The sequence below is a fragment of the Pristiophorus japonicus genome, chromosome 12 (assembly GCF_044704955.1).
Source record: "Pristiophorus japonicus isolate sPriJap1 chromosome 12, sPriJap1.hap1, whole genome shotgun sequence".
In the NCBI taxonomy this organism is placed as follows: domain Eukaryota; kingdom Metazoa; phylum Chordata; class Chondrichthyes; family Pristiophoridae; genus Pristiophorus; species Pristiophorus japonicus.
The window spans coordinates 96,963,350-96,984,591 of NC_091988.1; the positions used below are offsets into that span (position 1 = coordinate 96,963,350).

At 48.6% G+C, this 21,242-nt stretch overlaps 1 protein-coding gene and 1 non-coding gene across 2 annotated transcripts in view; both read left to right on the forward strand.

Moving 5' to 3' along the window:
• LOC139277385 (testis-expressed protein 264 homolog) overlaps positions 1–21,242 on the forward strand; it is a 488,096-nt gene that overhangs the window by 185,192 nt on the left and 281,662 nt on the right. The gene's annotated exons all lie outside the window — the stretch shown is intronic.
• Positions 3,216–3,413, forward strand: LOC139277810 (U2 spliceosomal RNA). The gene has a single exon (XR_011596143.1). It is a non-coding gene; the product is annotated as a U2 spliceosomal RNA (small nuclear RNA).

Below are 21,242 nucleotides of genomic sequence, written 5' to 3' on the forward strand. Positions count from 1 at the left end.
CTCTCACTCTCTCACCCCCCCACTCTCTCACGCCCCACCCGCCCACTCTCTCACCCCCCTCTCTGTCTCTCCCTCCCCCTTTCCCCCCCCCTTCTCTTCCCCGCCCACTCTCTTCCCCGCCCACTCTCCCCCCCCCACTCTCCCCCCCCCCACTCTCTCTCCCCCCCCTCTCTCCCGCCCACTCTCTTCCCCGCCCACTCTCTTCCCCGCCCACTCTCTTCCCCGCCCACTCTCTCCCCGCCCACTCTTTCCCCCCAACTCTCTTCCCCCCAACTCTCTTCCCCCCCAACTCTCTTCCCCCCAACTCTCTTCCCCCCCACTCTCCTCCTCCCCGCACTCTCTCTCCCCCCTCCGCACTCTACCCCTCCCCAACTTTCTTCCCCTCCCAACTTTCTTCCCCCCCCACTCTCTCCCTTCGCCCCCACTCTCTTCTTCCGCACCACTCTCACTCTCTTCTTCCACACCACTCTCTTCTTCCCCACCACTCTCTTCTTCCCCACCACTCTCTTCTTCCCCACCACTCTCTTCTTCCCCACCACTCTCTTCTTCCCCACCACTCTCTTCTTCCCCACCACTCTCTTCTTCCCCACCACTCTCTTCTTCCCCACCACTCTCTTCTTCCCCCCAACTCTCTTCTTCCCCCCAACTCTCATCCCCCCCACACTCTCTTCCCCCCCACACTCTCTCTCTCTCTCCCCCCCACTCTCTTTCCCCTCCCACTCTCTTTCCCCTCCCACTCTCTCTCCCCCCTCACTCTCTCACCCCCCCCACTCTCTCACCCCCCTCTCTCTGTCTCTCTCTCTCTCTTCCCCCCCCTTCTCTTCCCCGCCCACTCTCTTCCCCGCCCACTCTCTTCCCCGCCCACTCTCTTCCCCGCCCACTCTCTTCCCCGCCCACTCTCTTCCCGCCCACTCTCTTCCCGCCCACTCTCTTTCCGCCCACTCTTCCCCCCCCAACTCTCTTCCCTCCCCAACTCTCTTCCCCCCCCAATCTCTTCCCCCTCTCCTCCCCCCTCTCCCCCTCTCCCCCCCCACTCTCGCCCCCCCAACTTTCTTCCCCCCAACTTTCTTCCCCCCAACTTTCTTCCCCCCAACTTTCTTCCCCCCCCAACTTTCTTTCCCCCCCCACTCTCTTCTTCCCCCCCCACTCTCTTCTTTCCCCCCAATGCTCTTTCCCCCCCAACGCTCTTTCCCCCCCAACGCTCTTTCCCCCCTCCACTCTCTTTTCCCCCCACTCTCTTCTCCCCACTCTCTTCCTCCCCCCCCCACTCTCCCCCCCACCCCCACTCTCGCTCCTTCTCCCCCACTCTCGCTCCTTCTCCCCCACGACTTTCTCTCCCCCACACTAATACAAAAGCAAAATACTGTGGATGCTGGAATCTGGAATAACAACAGAAATGTTGGAAATCTCAGCGGGTCAGGCAGCTACTGTGGAGAGAGAAACAGAGTTAATGTTTCCGGTCAATAACCCTTCTTCAGAACTGGAGTATTTGAAAGGTGCCTAAACGAAAGATGAGGTGCGTTGAGCTTCGTTGGAACAGTGTAGGAGACCACGGACAGAGGTGTCAGAGTGGGAATGCAGTGGAGAATTAAAGTCGTCATCATCATAGGCGGTCCCTTGATCGAGGATGACTTGCTTCAACGAGAGTTCACAGATGTTTCATTGAAGGTCCTGATGTTCCAGTCCTGAAATCCAGTTGAGGGGGTGGAAGATGCCTGTGCGTGGATTTTTATAACGTGTGGTGACCGTTACACATCAGCCACCACACGGGCTTGACAGAGCTAGGCCTTTATCCAGTAGCAAGGATTAACCAGGACAACTGGAGACCTGCTCTGCTGCACGGACCTAGTGCCGCACAAATATCGCAGTGTGGGCAAATCCGTGCTGCCCCTGGTCCCTCGGCTTTTCTGGGCCCTGTACCCTCATTCGCCGTGGTGCACCGGTGGTGGATGGAGTGAATGGTAGATGGGGTGCCACGTGATCCAACGATAATGGAATTTTTGACCATTTGGACAATCAATGAGTCTACAATAGATCCAGACACGAGGCCAGAAAAACCCCCAGTAGTGGAGAGCTTTGGGACCCACAGGTCCAAAGTCACTGGTTCCTCCCGAGCTCGCTACACTCACCACACGTCATGTGTCCGATTCCTCGTAGATCAGCATCTGTTCCTCCTCCGCTATTACACACTGCTCAGCAAGGATCGCCGGGCCGGGAACAGGAATCCAGGAAATTTCCTTTTCTCAGCCGAAGGGAGGTCTGTTACAAAGCTGGCCCATTCATCCCTCTGATCCTAGACCCACCCAGCTCCCACTCTCCTGTTCCCACTTGCCTTTCCCCGAGAGGTCGAGGTCACCCCTTGCTATGTGAGCTGTAACACTCTGAAATACTAAGTAAACATTGGACCCCAGGATAATGGGCACCTGAGCTTGTGCCCATCTATCCCCAAGCCACAAGATGCTGCTACAATAACAGCAGGATCTAAACCTTCCACACAGTTTCAGCAGGTTCCAGATGTAAAAGAGAGACAGCAATCACTGTTTAAGCAGAGTGTTTACTTTTTTTGTGATCAGACACGTCATTCCACATCTGAAATCATCCAACAAAGGGAGTTACAACACATTGCTGGGGCGAGATAGTAACTCTAGCAACAAGGAGCAACATAGCAGGCTAGCCATGTGTTGGCTCCCTCTACACTGTCCCATCAAACACTCCCAGGGCAGGTACAGCACTGGGTTAGATACAGAGCAAAGCTCCCTCTACACTGTCCCATCAAACACTCTGTGGTCCACTTCCCACAACAGCCCTCCTGTGTGACAGGCGACTGGAAGCTCAGGGTCACACTTTACAACCTTCAGGACTTAACGAGTTCAAAAATTTCAGAGCATAACCGCTGCCAATCTTTGGCTCCCTTTCCCCTACCTCCTCAGTGCCTGTTTCTTTTTTTTCTCCTTGTCTCTAATGGCAGTTGGCCATAATCCCACCATTCACACCCTATCTCGACTAATGTTTTTCTAGCTCCTGGCATTACCATTTGAATTTGGGCCATCATCCCTTTTATCTCTCTAATCTCTCTTGTCTTCCAACCTATCACAGACCTTCCCTTTTGTTCGTTCTCCCCCTCCCCCTTTCAGTGCTTATTAAGAATCTGTTCTTTTCAAACACTCTCCAGTTCTGACGAAGGGTCATCGACCTGAGACGTTAACTCTATTTCCTCTCCTTCTCGGCCTTTTGGCTAAGATCATGCGTAACTGACCTAACAGGGGAGTAACCACCATAACTCCAAGGTGGTTCTCCCTGGATCAGGAAGGTATATGCTTGCTTTTTTGAAAATAGGAGGTGGGTGGGGTGGCTTGACCCATCCACCTCCACGGAGGTGTGTGGGGGACCTGACCCATCCACCTCCATGGCACGAACCTAGTATTGCAGTACTTCCAGGAACGGTGCAGTGGCTCTAGGCCTTTTGGCTAAGAGCATTGGCGCAGAGTGATCCTTGACGTGTGCAAGATGACTTCTGGCGTTTGTGATTTGACAAAGAATTGGAACGATTGGCTACGAATTTCAAAAAAAAAAACTCTATTTCCTCTCCACAGATGCTGCCTGACCTGCTGAGATTTCCAGCATTTTCTGTTTGTATCTCCCCCACACTCTCTCTCTCTCTCTGCCCCATTCCATCTCTTCCCCCAATATCTCTCTCTCTCTTTCTCTCTCCTCCTGCCCGTTCCCCCCCCACCACCCCTGCCTGATTTTCGAAAGTTAACCCAAATGCCCTAGAAGCAAGCTCAGGCTCGAGAGGCAGGCTTGGCAACATGGTTCGGCCCCACTTCCGGCTTTCTCATATATCGTACCGCGCATGCGCGACTGGATCGAGCGCACATGGGCAAAAAGGGACGGGTCCACCGCGCGGATTCATAGAAAGACGTAAAAATGTTTGTGCAGATAATCACTTTGATTTTTTTTTCCTTTCCTCTCCAATTGCATTCACTCTCCAGCCTGATCACCTTGTGTCTACAAACTTACAAATTACACAGTACCAACTTATTTACTAATCATTTTGTGGATTTTGCTAATTGCGTATAAGCTTTGCATACTCATGGGACCCTCCAAAAGGCCCCCATAATGGGCAGAGCCTGCCAGACCTGCAGCTGATCCTCCAACCAGCGATGCACGCTGCGTATATGTATCAAAGCAATAATGACAGTAATGGTTAAACAAATTGAACAACTAAGAAAGCGTAAGCGAGCATACGAGTCCAGACGGATTACCCCACATTATATACCATTTCCCATCATTTGTGGTCTTCTAAAGTTGTGATTCCTTCCTCGATATCTTTATTATCCTGTTGCATATGAACCAAATGTTTTTGCGAGGTAGTTGTACGTTGAAGAATTGACTTCTAACTAAGAGATGGGGAGGAATTGGGTGGCTGAAGTGGTCCACCGACCTTAGTGCTTCCTTCTGAAGGGGCAGCTCCAGCAATTTTTCTGTAACGTTGTTGTGCAGGTGAGCTGGTAATAATATTTTACCTCAGACTTTGGTGCAACTGGGGAGAGACAGAACATAGGGGTATTAATCGGCAGAGGGTTTCCCCATGATGTAGGTGTGAGGCACATTTTGGAGAATGCTCATCCAAGGTGAACCTACACTCAGGTGTCGTGTGCTGGTACACATCACACCTATACAATCACTCGTTTCCAACTTGTCGGCAACATTCTAAGCCTGGGGCTAATCATGTGTCCTGTTTGATAATCAACCATTAAGGATGGTCTTGAAATTCCTTAAAGATAGTATTGTCTTTGGAATGTCCAATGACTCCAAAGGTTTCTACATTATACAACTGCACAGAAGGGACTGTAGAGTTCATGACGATCGGGACTGCCAATATGACTGGGACCTGTTCATCGCTGCCCTGAGAATGGGCCCGAGAAGTGAAAAAGGCCAGGTCATGTCACCTGATGCGTTTATATTCTTCCTCTGTCTCACTGGTTCCTAGCCAGGTGGCCAAATGATGATTCTTGACAAAGGAAGGAATACAATTAGATTCGAGGTAAGACAATTCTTTTTGTTGTAGGTAAGCATAAAGTTTCCATATATACTACAGGTAACTGCTTTGGAGACGTTCTGCTGTGCGTATACCTGATTGTTTTCCCCAATAATCTCATTGACCTTATCCGAGATGGATTGCCTGGTCACCACTATCTCTTGGGTGGATAACTATGTTTTACCTTGTTCATGGATTAGGTCCCCACTTTGGTCACTTAATTTGGTTAAAAGCCTTCAGTTGCCTCTGCATGTTCCCACATAAATTCGGCATCTATACGATTCAGGCCGGCCACACCAGCTCTGGTTCTTATTCCCATCCAATTGGTTAAACCTCTTTGTGTCGGGCCTTCGGCCCTTCATCCATGTCTGAGTGGCTCCTGAAAACTGTCCTTTGGTTCCTCGCCTGCGCACCCCCTCCCATTTCCTTCAACATGAGGTGAAACAAATTAAGGTAGCGACTGTGGCACAATCCGTCAGGCATATGCAGAGAGGATCAATTAAAAACAACCGGAACAATTTCAAAGCGCATATCATTATATAACAAATCTCCTGATTTCATCACTTCGAATCTATTTGTTTGTCGATTGGGGAGTAACATGGGACAAGGGGGACTCAGACTTCCAGCAGTTTTTTTACCTGGTTTCCCAATGGCCTCTAACCTCAGGAGAGCTGACATAGGCACTGTCGTCACCCAGTTCACAACGGATGTTACCACTGTGCCTAGTCCAGAACTGGGCCAGTTTCGAATCATAGAATGGTTACAGCATAGTAGAATGCCATTCAGCACATCAAGCCCGTGCTGGCTCTCTGCAAGAGCACCTCATGAGTCCAAGTCCCCCGCCCTTTCCCCGTAGCCCTGCAATTTTTTTTCTTTCAGGTACTTATCCAACTCCAAGGGAATAAAGGGTTATGGGGAGCGGGCAGGGAAATAGAGCTGAGTCCATGATCAGATCTGTCCCCAATCATCATCATAGGCAGTCCCTCGAAGCGAGGATGACTTGCTTCCACGCCAAAAAGGGATGAGTTCACAAGTGTTTCAATGAAGGACCTGATATTCCAGGTCCCGAACTGCATCGTGTAGGGTGGAAGACGCCTGTGCGTGGATTTTTTTAACGTGTGGTGGCCATTGCACACCAGCCACCACACGAGCTTGACAGAGCTAGGTCTTGGTCCAGTGGCAAGGAGTACCCAAGACTAACTGGAGACCAGCTCTGCTGCACAGACCGAGCGCGCACACATATCACAGTGTGGACTGGCCCGTGCTGCCCCTGGGCCCTCGCCTCTTCTGGGCCCCGAACTCGCACCTCTCCTGGGCCCCAGTCACTTCCCACTACGGACTCTTGCCGCTCCTTCGCCCCTCCTGCTGTGCCTATCCGCACTGCAATCAGCGACCTGGCTTTGCAGCCATCGCCCTCCTGCAGCAGCATGCGCTGCTCCCTGCAGTGGCATGCCACCGCACGCTGTTCCCTTCAATGGCCCCGACCTGCTGATGGTCTTGCTGGCCGGGACCGTGCTGACTTCCGGGCTGGGCCACACACAAACACACACTGAAACACACACACATACAAACACAAAAACACACACACACATACACACACACAAAACACACACACACACACACAGAAACACACACAGACACACATACAAACTCAGAAACACACACACACAGACACACACACAGCTCAGCCATGATCTTATTAAATGACGGAGCAGGCTCGAGGGGCCAAATGGCCTATTCCTGCTCCTATTTCTTATGTTTTTATGTTTCCTTTTGAAAGCAGCGATTGAGTCTGTCTCCACCACCCTTTCAGGCAGTGTATTCCAGACCCTAACCACTTGCTGTGTAAAAAAGCTTTTCCTTATGTTGTCTTTGGTTCTTTTGCCAATCACCTTAAATATGTGTCTTCTGGTTCTTGACCCATCCGCCAATGCGAACAGTTTCTCACAATCTACTCTCCAGATCCTCATGATTTTGAACACCTCTATCAAATCTCCTTTCAACCTTTTCTGCTCTAAGGAGAACAACCCCAGCTTCTCCTGTCTATCCACGTAACTGAAGTCCCACATCCCTGGAATCATTCTCGTAAATCTTGGGGATTGGACACAATACTCCAGTTGAGGCCGAACCTGTGTTTTATATAGGTTCTTCATAGTTTCATTGCTTTTGTGCTCTATACATCTATTCATGAAGCCTAGGATCCGGTAAGCTTTTTTAACCGCTTTCTCAACCTGCCCTGCCACCTTCAATGATTTGTGCACATATACCACTAGGTCTCTCTATTCATGCACTCCCTTTAGTTTATATTTCCTCTCCTCATTTTTTCTACCAAAATGTATCACTACACAGTTTTCTGCATTAAATTTCATCTGCCACGTGTCCACCAGCCTGTCCTTTAAGTCTATCACTATCCTCCTCACTGTTCACTATACTTCCAAGTTTTGTGTCATCTGGAAATTTTGAAATATTGCCCTGTACACCCACATCCAAGTCATTAATATATATCAAGAAAAGCAGCGGTCCCAGTACCGACCCCTGGGGAACACCACTGTATACCTTCCTCCAGTCCGAAAAAACAACCGTTCACCATACTCTCTCTTTCCTGTCACTTAGCCAATTTCTTATCCATCTGCCACTGTCCCTTTTATTCCATTGGCATCAACTTTTCTGGCAAGCCTATTATGTGGCACTTTGTCGAACGCCTTTTGGAAATCCATGTACACTACATCAACCATATTACCCTCATCAACCCTCTCTGTTGCCTCATCAAAAAACTCGTTCAAGTTGATTAAACACGATTTGCCTTTAACAAATCCGTGCTGGCTTTCCTTAATTAATCCACATTTGTCCAAATGACTGTTAATTTTGTCCCTGATTATTGTTTCTAAAAGCTTTCCCGCTATCGATGTTAAACTGACTGGCCTGTAGTTGCTGGGTTTATCTTTACACCCTTTTTTGAACAATGGTGTAAACATTTGCAATTCTCCAGTCTTTTAGCAACACCCATGTTTCTCAGGAGGATTGGAAGATTATGGCCAGTATATCCATGATTTCTTCCTTCACTTCCCTCAGCTTCCCATCTGATCCTGGTCACTTATCTACTTTAAGTACAGCCAGCATTTCTAGTACCTTATCTTTATCAATTCTTATCCCATCCAGTATCTCTGCTACCTCCTCCTTTACTATGTCTATGACAGCATTTTCTTCCTTCATGAGGACAGATGCAAAGTAAAACGGGATTTAAACCTTTCGCATTTTAACCAGTGAAACTCCCTAAACGGGAATCATGCTCCTAGACCAACAAACTGCCAGCGTTTAGTGTTTGAATTAGTAACACGCCATTCTTTCCATCAGGTTGGGGGGATATTTTCCCTTTTATCGGGCACCCCGACATCCCCTACAGGAGGGGCAAATATGCCAAATTGGTCTTGCATTTCTTAAAAGTGAGGTGCATTCTGGTTGTAAGAAATAGTGGGAGTTTTTTGAAAAGTGAATCTGGGCTGTGATACTTTGAGCAATGGCTGATCATGTGAGAGAGCGAGCACCAAAGTTTTCTGACAATGCGCTGGAGGTCTTGGTGCAAGACATGGAAAAAAGGAGAGACGGGGAGGCTGGAGGCCCTCCAGACATATGCTCAGGAGGCAGTCAGAGGTCAATGCCAGCAGTGTTGCTCCAAGAACATGGAAGAAGTGCAGGAAGAAGTTTAATGATCTCATACGAGTTGTTAAGGTGTGCGAGTTCAATCTTCAAGTGACATATCCTACCAACTGCACCACTAGCCTCATCAACTGCTCAATTCACTACAACCCCATCACCCACCCACCAACAATCTCTGTCAATCAGTACTCAACCCTTCAATTAATATGCTTCACCTCACACACTTGGCATTGTGGCAAGCACATGTGTGTGGGTTCCAGACCGGAGTCATGAGCCATGTCATGAGTGAATAACCCTTGTTGCCAGCAGCCAGACTTTGACTTGCCATTGTGGGTCAAATACAGGTGGCATAGAGGACTGCTGCAGAACGAAGGAATTCTGACTGTTGCCTGGATAACATGCATTCATCGGCATGATGCGCTGCCTGTAGTCACACACCAGCTGCACACTGAGGGAGTGGAATTGTTTTTGGTTCATGAAAATGGCCGAGTTCACTTGAGGCGCATGCAAAGCAATGTGTGCAAACCCTTGTGCTCGCTCCGTCTGTTTGTCTCTGGCTAGAGGGTATGAGATGGCGTCTCTCTGTTTATAGAGAGCCTCAGTGACATTCCTTATGCGGCAGTACATTGAAAACTGCGAGATGTTGCTTGTATCTCCAGCAGCAGCCTGGAAGGAGCCAGACGCATAAAAGTAAAGAGCCATGGTCACTTTGTCAGCCACAGGCAATGCTGTCCTTGCCCTGCTTTGAGATTGCAGTTGTGCTTGCAGCAGTTGGCAGTTTTAAGTCACAAGCTCTTTTGTGAAGCAAAGATGTCTTATGCAATGATCCTCGCTGAGCTTGAGGTAAAAGAATTAATCCCTAAAGACACTTGGGGGGATATGGCCTCCTGTTAGCTCTTCTCCTTCTCCTCCTCCTCCCTCTTCTAGCAGCTTGTCCTGCCCTGCGTGGCCGCCTTCATTCTCCCAGTCGTGCTCAATTCTCAGAGCAAGTTTTAGCAGGCCACCCATGTCTGGAAGTTACTTGTTTCAGCAAATGAACAGAGATGTACTTCAGCACCAGCTAGAGCACTCCCTGTAAACTATTCAAACTTTAGCCAAGAATAGGAAAGCTCAAGAAACACATACAATTGTATCAGCAGCCAGAAGAAATCATCCAGCAACGATCCTGTAAGTAGTTCATGATCCCTTTTAAATAGAGCTGGTGGGGTGTCCTTCATTCCGTTTAACGTCGCGTTTAGCTGTACGAGGTTAAGACAGGGTGTTGGCTGGAGTGTTGAAAACGGAAGCGCTGGCATCAAATCAGCGTTACACCCTGATTAATGTCATAATCTGCCTGCTCTGCATGCTGCTGGCGGTCGTTGGGTGCGTGCATGCAAATCCCTTTACCAAGGTGGTGTCCAGCACACTTCCCATCAGAAGTCTGTGGGCGCATGTCGGACCCCATTTTTGCGTATTTGATTGCTAAGTAGCGCCTAAGAAACGGGCGCTACAGAGTCCAATTTAGGCCCCTCCCCCCTTTTAAGTGTCTTCAAAGCTGCTTGGCAACCAGTCTTTGGAAGATGTGTGCAAGGTGGTTCCTTTCACATCTGAGACCTGGGTTTGAAACAACCTCATTATAATGGGATAAAATCTCTGATCCTGGGTCTTACATGGACTGGATTGAGATTTTAGTATAAGTTTGCTTATATTTAAGAGACAACCAGATTTTGCAGTTGTCCACTTTACAAGATTCAAGGCCGATTTGGCGCTCGTTCCTGTGTGAAATAACAGTTCCTCAAATCACCAATCTTTTGTTCTGTCTTGTTTATTTCTCTGTACTTTTTTTAGAAAGCTGTTTATCCGCTTGCATTCAGCTGACTGCAGACGATTGAATGATGTTGTGATAAGCGGTTTCCTTTGTGGAGTGTGTGTAGGGATGAATGATGAGCATTGGCTTCCTATTGATGAGTAGCTCCTTTAATAGAAACATAGAAAATAGGTGCAGAAGTAGGCCATTCGGCCTTTCGAGCCTACACCACCATTCAATAAGATCATGGCTAATCATTCCCTCAGTGCCCCTTTCCTGCTTTCTCTCCATACCCCTTGATCCCCTTAGCCGTAAGGGCCATATCTAACTCCCTCTTGAATATATCCAATGAACTGGCATCAACACCTCTCTGCGGCAGGGAATTCCACAGGTTAATGATAGTGTGCATGCAGTGTGAAGACTGGACAAAAATCGTCAGTTTATTTAAAGATACTTGTCAACTGAGGCATCTTAATTTACACCATTGTAAAGTGTTAATGATATGAAATGCCACGATGGCTGCCAGTGAAGGAGGCCGGGAGACTGTAAATGTGAATGTCAGCAAGTTTAAACTTGTGCTAAGTCAGTCGGGAATGCAATTAGCTCACCATCATCATAGGCGGTCCCTCGAATGAGGATGGCTTGCCTCCACATGATAGAAAGCTGGTGATTGCTGAAAATATCTTCGTAATGGGCAGCGTGCTCAGACAGTGCAGCAGGGTTGTGGGATCTCGGTTCACACACCTGTTCTCTTTCACTGCTAAGCTTCTGATCTTGGCTGCTTCAATCTCGGGAAGCACAAAGTACATCCCACAGAGGTATAGGGGAGTCATGGTTAGGACACTGCCACACATCTAGTCAGCAGTTTGTTGAGTTCAGCATTGCCAGAGGCCAGTGGGGGGGAGCAGGGGAGGTTTGTTTGCTTACCCTTATTAAAATACAAAAATTCTGATAATAGTTAATCCTTGGGGTGGGAGGGGGGAGGGGGAGGTGGGGGATTCATTGCTCCTAATATCGTCCTCATTAACATATTATTGTAAAGTTCCTTTGTGTACTATTTTCAACACACTCTTGAAACAAGTGGGTGACAACTGCATTGAGCATAAGAAAAAGAGAAAGATCTTGCATTTATATAGTGCCTTTCACGAACTCAGGATGTCCCAAAGCACTTTACAACCAATGAAATACTTCTGAATTATAGTCACTACTGTAATATAGGAAATGCGGCAGCCAGGTTGAGCACAGCAAGTTCCCACAAAGAGCAATGACAAAAACAGATTATCTGGTCATGGTCACATAATGACCAGATAATGTCTTAGTGATGTTGCTTAAGGAATAAATATTGGCCAGAACAACTGGGAGAACTCCCATGCTCTTTGAATAGTGCCATGGGATCTTTTACATCCACCTGAGCAAGCATCAAGTTTCACATCTGATCCAAAAGCAGGCAACTCCAACAGTGCCGCAGTCCTTTAGTTTCTACACTGAAATGTCAGCTTAAATTTAGTGCTCAAGTCTCTGGAGTGGGGCTTGAACCCACAACTTTCTGACTGTGAGGCGACAGTGCTACTGAGCCATGGCTGATACCTAAAAGAGTGAAAGTCAGGAGTAGCTCACGGGGTAATCTTATACATGTGTGAGCAGTGCATTACCGGCACCAGTTCTAGCAGTGAGTGGAAACTGTTTGATGAAGGGTTTTGGTATTTGTCCGACACTGAACAGCGGAGTGGTAGGGTGCTGATCCACACCAAGCAGTCCTCGCACAGTGTCTCTGTTGCTATCTTGTACTGAGATCCGAGAGAAATAAAAACATTGTGAATTGGAATTCAGAGACTTGCGAAGCAGAATAATTGCAGCTTAAATGCTGGAAGAGAGCTTATACGTTTTTAATGCCTGGATTGAAAAAACGGGAAGCAATATTGTGAATGAAAGCAGTTTTAGGAATAGAACACTCTTCCTGATGAACTGAAGGGCAGACTCCTGCTAAATGTGTGCTTTCATTTTGGATTCATAGCCAAACCAACAATATAAGAACATAAGAATTAGGAACAGGAGTAGGCCATCTAGCCTCTCGAGCCTGCTCCGCCACTCAACAAGATCATGGCTGATCTGGCCGTGGACTCGGCTCCACTTACCCGCCCGCTCCCCATAACCCTTAATTCCTTAATTCTCTTATTGGTTAAAAATCTATCTATCTGTGACTTGAATACATTCAATGAGCTAGCCTCAACTGCTTACCTGGGCAGAGAATTCCACAGATTCACAACCCTCTGGGAGAAGAAATTCCTTCTCAACTCGGTTTTAAATTGGCTCCCCTGTATTTTGAGGCTGTGCTCCCTAGTTCTAGTCTCCCCGACCAGAGGAAACAGCCTCTCTGCCTCTATCTTGTCTATCCCTTTCATTATTTTAAATGTTTCTATAAGATCACCCCTCATCCTTCTGAACTCCAACGAGTAAAGACCCAGTCTACTCAATCTATCATCATAAAGTAACCCCCTCATCTCCGGAATCAGCCTAGTGAATCGTCTCTGTACCCCCTTCAAAGCTAGTATATCCTTCCTTAAGTAAGGCGACCAAAACTGCACGCAGTACTCCAGGTGCGGCCTCACCAATACCCTATACAGTTGCAGCAGGACCTCCCTGCTTTTGTACTCCATCCCTCTCGCAATGAAGGCCAACATTCCATTTGCCTTCCTGATTACCTGTTGCACCTGCAAACTAACTTTTGGGGATTATGCACAAGGACCCCCAGGTCCCTCTGCACCTCAACATGTTGTAATTTCTTCCCATTCAAATAATATTCCCTTTTACTGTTTTTTTTTTCCCAAGGTGGATGACCTCACATTTTCTGACATTGTATTCCATCTGCCAAACCTTAGTCCATTTGCTTGACCTATCAGAACTTCCACCCAGCTGTTAAATTCTATAGTATATACCAGGGTTATTTTTGGATGACTGAATGTATGCAGGGATCATGTCACTCTGTAATACATAATAATGTGACAATAGTAATTTTCTGAAAGCAATTTTCACTTTGCAGTTTGCGATTTCCCAGCCTGTTTCACCCTTGACACTCAAAAGCCTCCTGAAAGTCTGCCAAACAGTTGTAACCTTATCTCACTAAGGCTCTGTCAGCCCTCTCATGTGGATGTAAAAAATCTCATGGCATTATTGGAAGAAGAGCAAGGAAGTTGATGTGGTGTCCTGGCCAATATTTATCCCTCAAATAATATCACTGAAACAGATTATCTGATAATTTATTGCATTGCTGTTTGTTAGATCTTGCTGTGCACAAATTGGCTGCCGCATTCCCTACATTACAGCAATGACCACACTTCAAAAGTACTTAATTGGTTGTAAGTGCTTTCAAATAGCCTGAAGTTGTGAAAGGCGCTGTATAAATACAAGTTCTTTCCTTGCCATTCCAAGGTTGCAAAGCCTGGACTGTATATCAAAGACACATCGGAGGTGAGAGAAATTCTATACACCAAGATTACAGGCAATTACAGGGTATTAAGCAGCAATCTAAAGTCTTCAACACTGACACGTAGACAACTAATATCTATTTCATGCACACAGATGTCTTCCAGACTGCTTATCAAATTAAAATGGCCTGATTTCAAATGACTCAGAAACTCTTCACTTCTAAAAATATCTTGTCATACTAAGTGGGTCTGAGCTTTGACCTGTGACAGCCAGGCAACAATACTCCCGAACGCTGCCTTCTGCTCACAACTGGGAGAAGGAGGGACAGCACAAATGTTTAAAAAAGCTAAAGGCTTTGTGACATTTGCATTGAGTGCTTGGAAATTCTTGCACGAGTCGCAATACCATACAGTGAGGTATGTGTACTTCAAGGATCGATATTTAGGGAGAAAAATTGCCCTTCCTTATAGCCCCATTAGTGCCTCAGGGGGGCGCAATGAGATTATCGCCCAGGAGAAGTTTGATAGCCTCTCCGAGAAATTGCCGGGGGGGCGGTGTGTCGTTAGCACGCGGCCCGCGATTTGCGCCCTGGGTTGGCACACATACGACGATGACGTAATTGCCGTGCGTGCCGACCCCTCACTGGCCTGCGCTGACCCCTTTGCGCCCCGCGGGGGGAATTGCTTCGCCGGCACCGAGGATGGGAGACATCCGCCACCAGGCGCCCCGTAATATTTTTCTGTTGGCCCGACAATGGCAGCCCTCGCCTCGACCGTGCTGCCATCCTGCAGCCCGGCACTCCATTTTGGATAGCGGGCTGTTGGCCTGGTCAGGGGGGTCCCTGGTGACCCTGTGGCGGTCGTTAAAGGGACTGCAGAGTGCGCAGCGATTCTCTTTAATTGAAGGCGAGGGGCATTCTATGCGGACTTTGCGGCAGGGCTCTGGGCTCTACTGCCCCAGGGGCGCCTCTCTACAGACGCGGAGTGCCTCCGATAGTGCTCTGCCTCCGTTGACAGGCGGAAGGGCCAAATTCCTACTCCTGGTCTGCATCGCCATGCTGCGCCTCCTGATCGTCATCTTTCTCTTCCTCCTCCTGAGGTGAAGCTGCAATCCCCAGTGGCAATGCCTGGGCCCTCATGATGGCCAGGTTGTGCAGCATGCAGCACACCACGATAAAGAGGGAGACTCGATCAGTGGAGTATGGAAGGGTCCCTCCAGAGTGGTCAAGGCAGTGGAACTGCTGCTTCAGCACCCTGATAGTCTGTACTACGCGTTCCTGGTGGCGGCATAGCTTTCGCTGGCTCAGCATGGGTGGTGGGGTTGCGGAGGATGACATCAGCCAGGTGGCTAGAGCATAGCCTTTGTCACTGAACAGCCTGCTGCGACCTGCATGTGGTGGCTGGAAGAGTTGTGGCACATTGTTTTCTTGCAGGATGAAAGCATCATGGCTGCTGCCAGGATAGCGAGCATTAACAGCGAGGATGAGTTGCCTGTGGTCGCACACCAACTCCGCATTCTGCTAAGGTGCCCGCAATGCTACGTGGGTACAGTCAATGTCGCCCTGAACCATGAAGAAGCGCACTATCCTGGTGAAGCCACATAAGCACTCCTGTTTCTCCCTCATCAAGCTGAAGTTGATGTAGTCCATTCTCCTGCTGTACAGAGAGCTTCCGGATGCAGCAATGTGTAGCAAACTGCGAGATGTTGCAGATATCCCCTCCTGTAGCCTGGAAGGAGCCGGTAGCATAGAAGCTCAGCGCTGCTGTGACATTCACTGCCACTGACAGCAAAGTCCTAGTCCCGAGGTGAGCCTCTAGGTCTGGGTGCAGGAGGTGGCAGAGCTCCGTGACCACCTCCTTGTGTAACTGCAGCCTTCTTAGGCACTATTCCTCTGACATATTTATTTAGGAGAATTGCTCCCGAAAAACCCTGGGTGGTGTGAGGCCTCCTGATCCCACCTCGACAGCCTCTCCTCATGCCTGGCCCCACATTGCCCAAATTCCATCTCTGCAGTCGGCGCCTACCAATTAATCGCCACAGGCTAAGGCAGTGTGGCAGCGCTGCCTCCCCCCCACCCCACAATCAATATGCAGAGCTTCACACCGCTGAGTTACTGGTAACTGTAACCAATGAGCAGCCATAGCAAGTCAAGAGCTACGCACTGTGCTAGCAGAATAAGTAGCACTCACTCTGACCTCTGACCCGGTTGCTCATCCCTTTAAATACCGGCCCGGCAGCGCCCACCGCAGGTATGCACGCCTGCTTTCTTTGGCAAGTTGAGCACCAGGTAGCAAGTGAGACGCAAAAAACAAATTTTGCGTCCAGGACGCTCGTGGGGCATTACACGCGTACTGACAGCATGATCTGGCTGGTGCTAAAGGGCAAGATGGTAACTGTTAGCACCGCAAACTGCGGGCACCGCAAAAATTGCTGCGCCCGACGGGAAGCCACGAGCAGCGTTTTACCGCCACTCCAGGGCACTAACAGGTGGTGCCAACCAACCAAATTTCGCGCCCTAAACGTTTAGCAACAAGGTTTTTTACATGAAAGAAAGTATCTTTTAAAAGCGCCAGTTATGTAGCCCAGATTACTTCTGCACATTAGCACCAGGGAACGGTTCATGTCTGAATGCACTCCCAGTCTCCACATCTTGTTTTTCCTGAGGGCTAGATTCAGTGTTGCATGGTTTAAATCTAATGTCATTATACGCTTCACAGAACAGCAAGCTCGAGGCGGGACAGAACCACAATCGACATCTCAAGGCAGCCTTTTTTATCGCCCCTAGCATTTGTTTTAAGCAGGTTATCTAAAAGACTTCAGCCAGTATGTGATCAGGGCAAGCGATCTCTTTAGTAGGCTCCAATGGTAAGCAGTTGGCTGCATTTCATGCTAAGGGCTAAGAAGAGAAATTTATTTAATTAAAAACTAAGTCCTCATCCATCAATCACTTCACTTGTTCACAAGAGTTTTTTTTGTTGGAAAATTTGTAAATCCATTCATGCTTGGTAGCCTCATGGTCTTTAGTATTGCAGCTCACTGATGCCCCTTGAATTCAGATAGTGAGGTGGCTCGTGGAAAAACGTTACCTCAAATTTGAAATTACTTTTTCAATTTTGACCATAACTCTGAACACATACATTAAGGGGGCGAAATTGCCCCGCGCCCCTTTTGGAAGCAGTAATCTTCCGGGCTGGGACATTTATCGCCCGGCTCGGAAGTTCCACCCCCGGCGTCGAATTCAGCCCTTCCACCCCGGAACAGAGGCATAGCGCTATCGGAGGCTGTGCAGGGGCGCCCCCGGGGCGGTAGAGCGGCTCTGGAGCCCCACCAGCAATCTCAGCCAATTACAGGGGAGGGCCACTGCGCGCTCTACTGTCCCTTTGGCAGCCACCACTGAGTCATCGGGGATGCCCTTGACCGGGCCAACAGCCTGCCACCCAAAACGGAGTGCCAGGCTGCAGATGGCGGCCCGGTCGAGGCAAGGGTCGCCATTGTCGGGCCGACAGAAAAATATGGCGGCCACGGCTCAAACGCCTACCCTTTACAGGGTGACAAGGTCCCTCACAAGAGATTGCTGTGCAAAATCAAAGCACATGGTATTGGGGGTAATATACTGACGTGGATAGAGAACTGGTTGGCAGACAAGAAGCAGAGAGTCGGGATAACCGGGTCCTTTTCAGAATGGCAGGCAGTGACTAGTGGAGTGCTGGCGGGCTCAGTGCTGGGACTCCAGTTCTTTACAATATACATTAATGATTTAGATGAAGGAATTGAGTGTAATAGCTCCAAGTTTGCGGATGACACGAAACTGGGTGGCGGTGTGAGCTGTGAGGAGGATGCTAAAAAGCTGCAGGGTGACTTGGACAGGTTAGGTGAGTGGGCCAATGCATGGCAGATGCAGTATAATGTGGATAAATGTGAGGTTATCCACTTTGGGGGCAAAAACAGGAAGGCAGAATATTATCTGAATGGTGGCAGATTAGGAAAAGGGGGAGGTGCAATGAGACCTGGATGTCATGGTTCATCATTCATTGAAAGTTGGCATGCAGATACAGCAGGCAGTGAAGAAGGCAAATGGTATATTGGCTTTCATAGCTAGGGGATTTGAGTATAGGAGCAGGGAGGTCTTACTGCAGTTGTACAGCATCTTGGTGAGGCCTCACCTGGAATATTGTGTTCAGTTTTGGTCTCCTAATCTGAGGAAGGACATTCTTGCTATTGAGGGAGTGCAGCGAAGGTTCACCAGACTGATTCCCGGGATGGCGGAACTGACATATGATAAGAGACTGGATCAACTGGGCCTTTATACACTGGAGTTTAGAAGGATGAGAGGGGATCTCATAGAAACTTATAAGATTCTGACAGGACTGGACAGGTTAGATGCGGGAAGAATGTTCCCAATGATGGGGAAGTCCAGAATCAGGGGACACAGTCTTAGGATAAGACTGAGATGAGGAGAAATGTCTTCACTCAGAGAGTTGTTAACCTGTGGAATTCCCTACCACAGAGAGTTGTTGATGCCAGTTTAAGAGGGAGTTAGATATGGCCCTTACGGCTAAAGGGATCAAGGGGTAAGGAGAGAAAGCAGGAAAGGGGTACTGAGGGAATGATCAGCCATGATCTTATTGAATGGTGGTGCAGGCTCGAAGGGCCAAATGGCCTACTCCTGCACCTATTTTCTATGTTTCTATGTCACTCCGCGACCTGCGAAGCTAGCGGAGACATCGGCCAGCGCCGTCCTCAGCGCCGGCGGGGTAATTTCCATGAATGTTCCATGAGTATCCCCATCCTTAATGATGGCGGAGCCCAGCATGCCAGTTCAAAAGACAAGGCTGCAGCGTTTCCAACCATAGTCAGCCAGAAGTGCCGAGTGGATGATCTATATCGATCTCCTCCTGAGGTCCCACCATCACAAAAGCCAGTGTTCAGCCAATTTGATTCACTCCACGTAATATCAAAAAATGGCTGAGTGCTCTGGATACATCAAAGGCTATGGGCCCCGACAGCATCCCGACTGTTGTACTGAAGACTTGTGCTCCAGAACTGGCCACGCCTCTAGCCAGGCTGTTCCAGTACAACTACAACACTGGCAACTACCAGATAATGTGGAAAACTGTGCAGGTCTGTTCTGTCCACGAAAAGCAGGACATATCCAATCCAACCAATTACCACCCCATCTGTCTACTCTCCATCATCAGCAAAGTAATGAAAGGTGTCATCTACAATGCTATCACTTACTCACCAATAACCTGCTCAGTTTGGGTTCTGCCAGGACCACTCCGATCCAGACCTCATTGCACCCTTGGTCCAGGCATGGACAAAAGAGCTGAATTCCAGAGGTGAGAGTGACTGCCCTTGACATCAAGGCAGCATTTGACTTGAGTGTGGCATCAAGGAGCCCTAGTAAAATTGAAGTGTATGGGAATCAGGAGGAAACCTCCTCAGACAACAACAACAACTTGTATTTATATAGCACCTTTAACATAGTGAAACGTCCCAATCCGCTTCACAGGAGTATGATGAGATAAAAATTTGACACTGAGCCACATAAGGAGAAATTAGCACAGGTAACCAAAAGCTTGATCAAAGAGGTGTGTTTTAAGGAGCGTCTTGAAGGAGGAAAGAGATGTAGAGAGGCGGAGAGGTTTAGGCAGTGAGTTCCAGAGCTTGGGGCCTAGGCAACAGAACACACGGCCACCAATGGTTGAGCGATTATAATCAAGGATGCTGAAGATGGCAGAATTAGAGGAGGGCAGATGTCTCGGGGGGGGGGGTGCGGTGGATGGATGTGGGGTTGGAGGAGATTATTACAAGAGTTAGGGAGGGGAGGGGCGAGGCCACGGAGGGATTTGAAAACAAGGATGAGAATTTTGAAATCGAGGCGTGGCTTAACCGGAGGCCAATTTAGGTCAGCAAGCACAGGGGTGATGGGTGAGCGGAACTTGGTGCGAGTTAGGACATGGGCAGCCGAGTTTTTCATCACCTTTAGTAGGGTAGAATGGCCAGTCAGGAGTGCGTTAGAATAGTCAAGTCTAGAGGTAACAAAGGTATAGATGAGGGCTTCAGCAGCGGATGAGCTGAGGCAAGGGCGGAGACGGGCGATGTTAAGGAGGTGGAAATAGACGGTCTTAGTTATGCTGTGGATATGTGGTCGAAAGCTCATTTTAGGGTCAAAAATGACACCAACATTGTGAACAGTCTGGTTCAGCCTCAGACAAAAGTTCAGGAGAGGGCTGGAGCCAGTGGCTAGGGAATGGAGTTCATGGCAGGGACTGAAAACAATAGCTGCGGTCTTCCCAATATTCATTTGGAGAAAATTTCTGCTCATCCAGAACTGGATGTTGGCCAAGCAGTCTGACAATTTAGAGATCGTGGAGGGGTCGAGGGCAGTGGTAGTGAGGTAGAGCTGGTGTCATCAATGTACATGTGGAAACTGATGCTGTGTTTCTCATGATGTTGCCAAGGGGCAACATGTAGATGAGAAATAGGAGGGGGCCAAGGATAGATCCTTGGGAGATAGAGATATCGATGTGGGGGTGGGAAGAGAAGCCGTTGCAGGTGATTCTCTCAAGCAAACAACGAAGCAGTCCATGTCTGCATGCAGCAAGACCTGAACAACATTCAGGCTTGGGCTGATAAGTGGCAAGTAACATTTAGGCCACATAAGAGCCAGGCAATGACGCTCTCCAACAAGAGAGAGTCTACTTCCCCTTGATATTCAATGGCATTACCATTGCCGAATGCCCCACCATCACTATCCTGGGGGTCATCATTGAACAGGAACTTAACTGGACCAGCCACATAAATACTGTGGCAAGAAGAGTGGGTCAGAGGCTGGGTATTCTGCGGCGAGTGTCTCACCTGCTGACTCCCCAAAGCCTTTCCACCATCATCAAGGCACATGTCAGGAGTGTGTTAGAATACTTTCCAGTTGCCTGAACGAGTGCAGCTCCAACAACACTCAAGAAGCTTGACATCATCCAGGACAAAGCAGTCCGCTTGATTGGCATCCCATCCACGGCCTTCAACATTCCCTTCCTTCACCACCGGCGCACTATAGCTGCAGTGTGTACCATCTGTATAATGCACTGTAGCAACTCGCCGAGGCTTCTTCGGCAGCATCTCCCAAATCTGCGACCTCTACCACCTAGAAGGACAAGAGCAGCAGATGCATGGGAGCACCATTACCTGCAAGTTCCCCTTCAAGTTACACACCGTCGTGACTTGGAAATATATTGTCATTCTTTCATCATCGCTGGGTCAAAATCCTGAAACTCCCTCCCTAGCAGTACTGTGGGAGTACCTTCACCCCAAGGACTGCAGCGGTTCAAG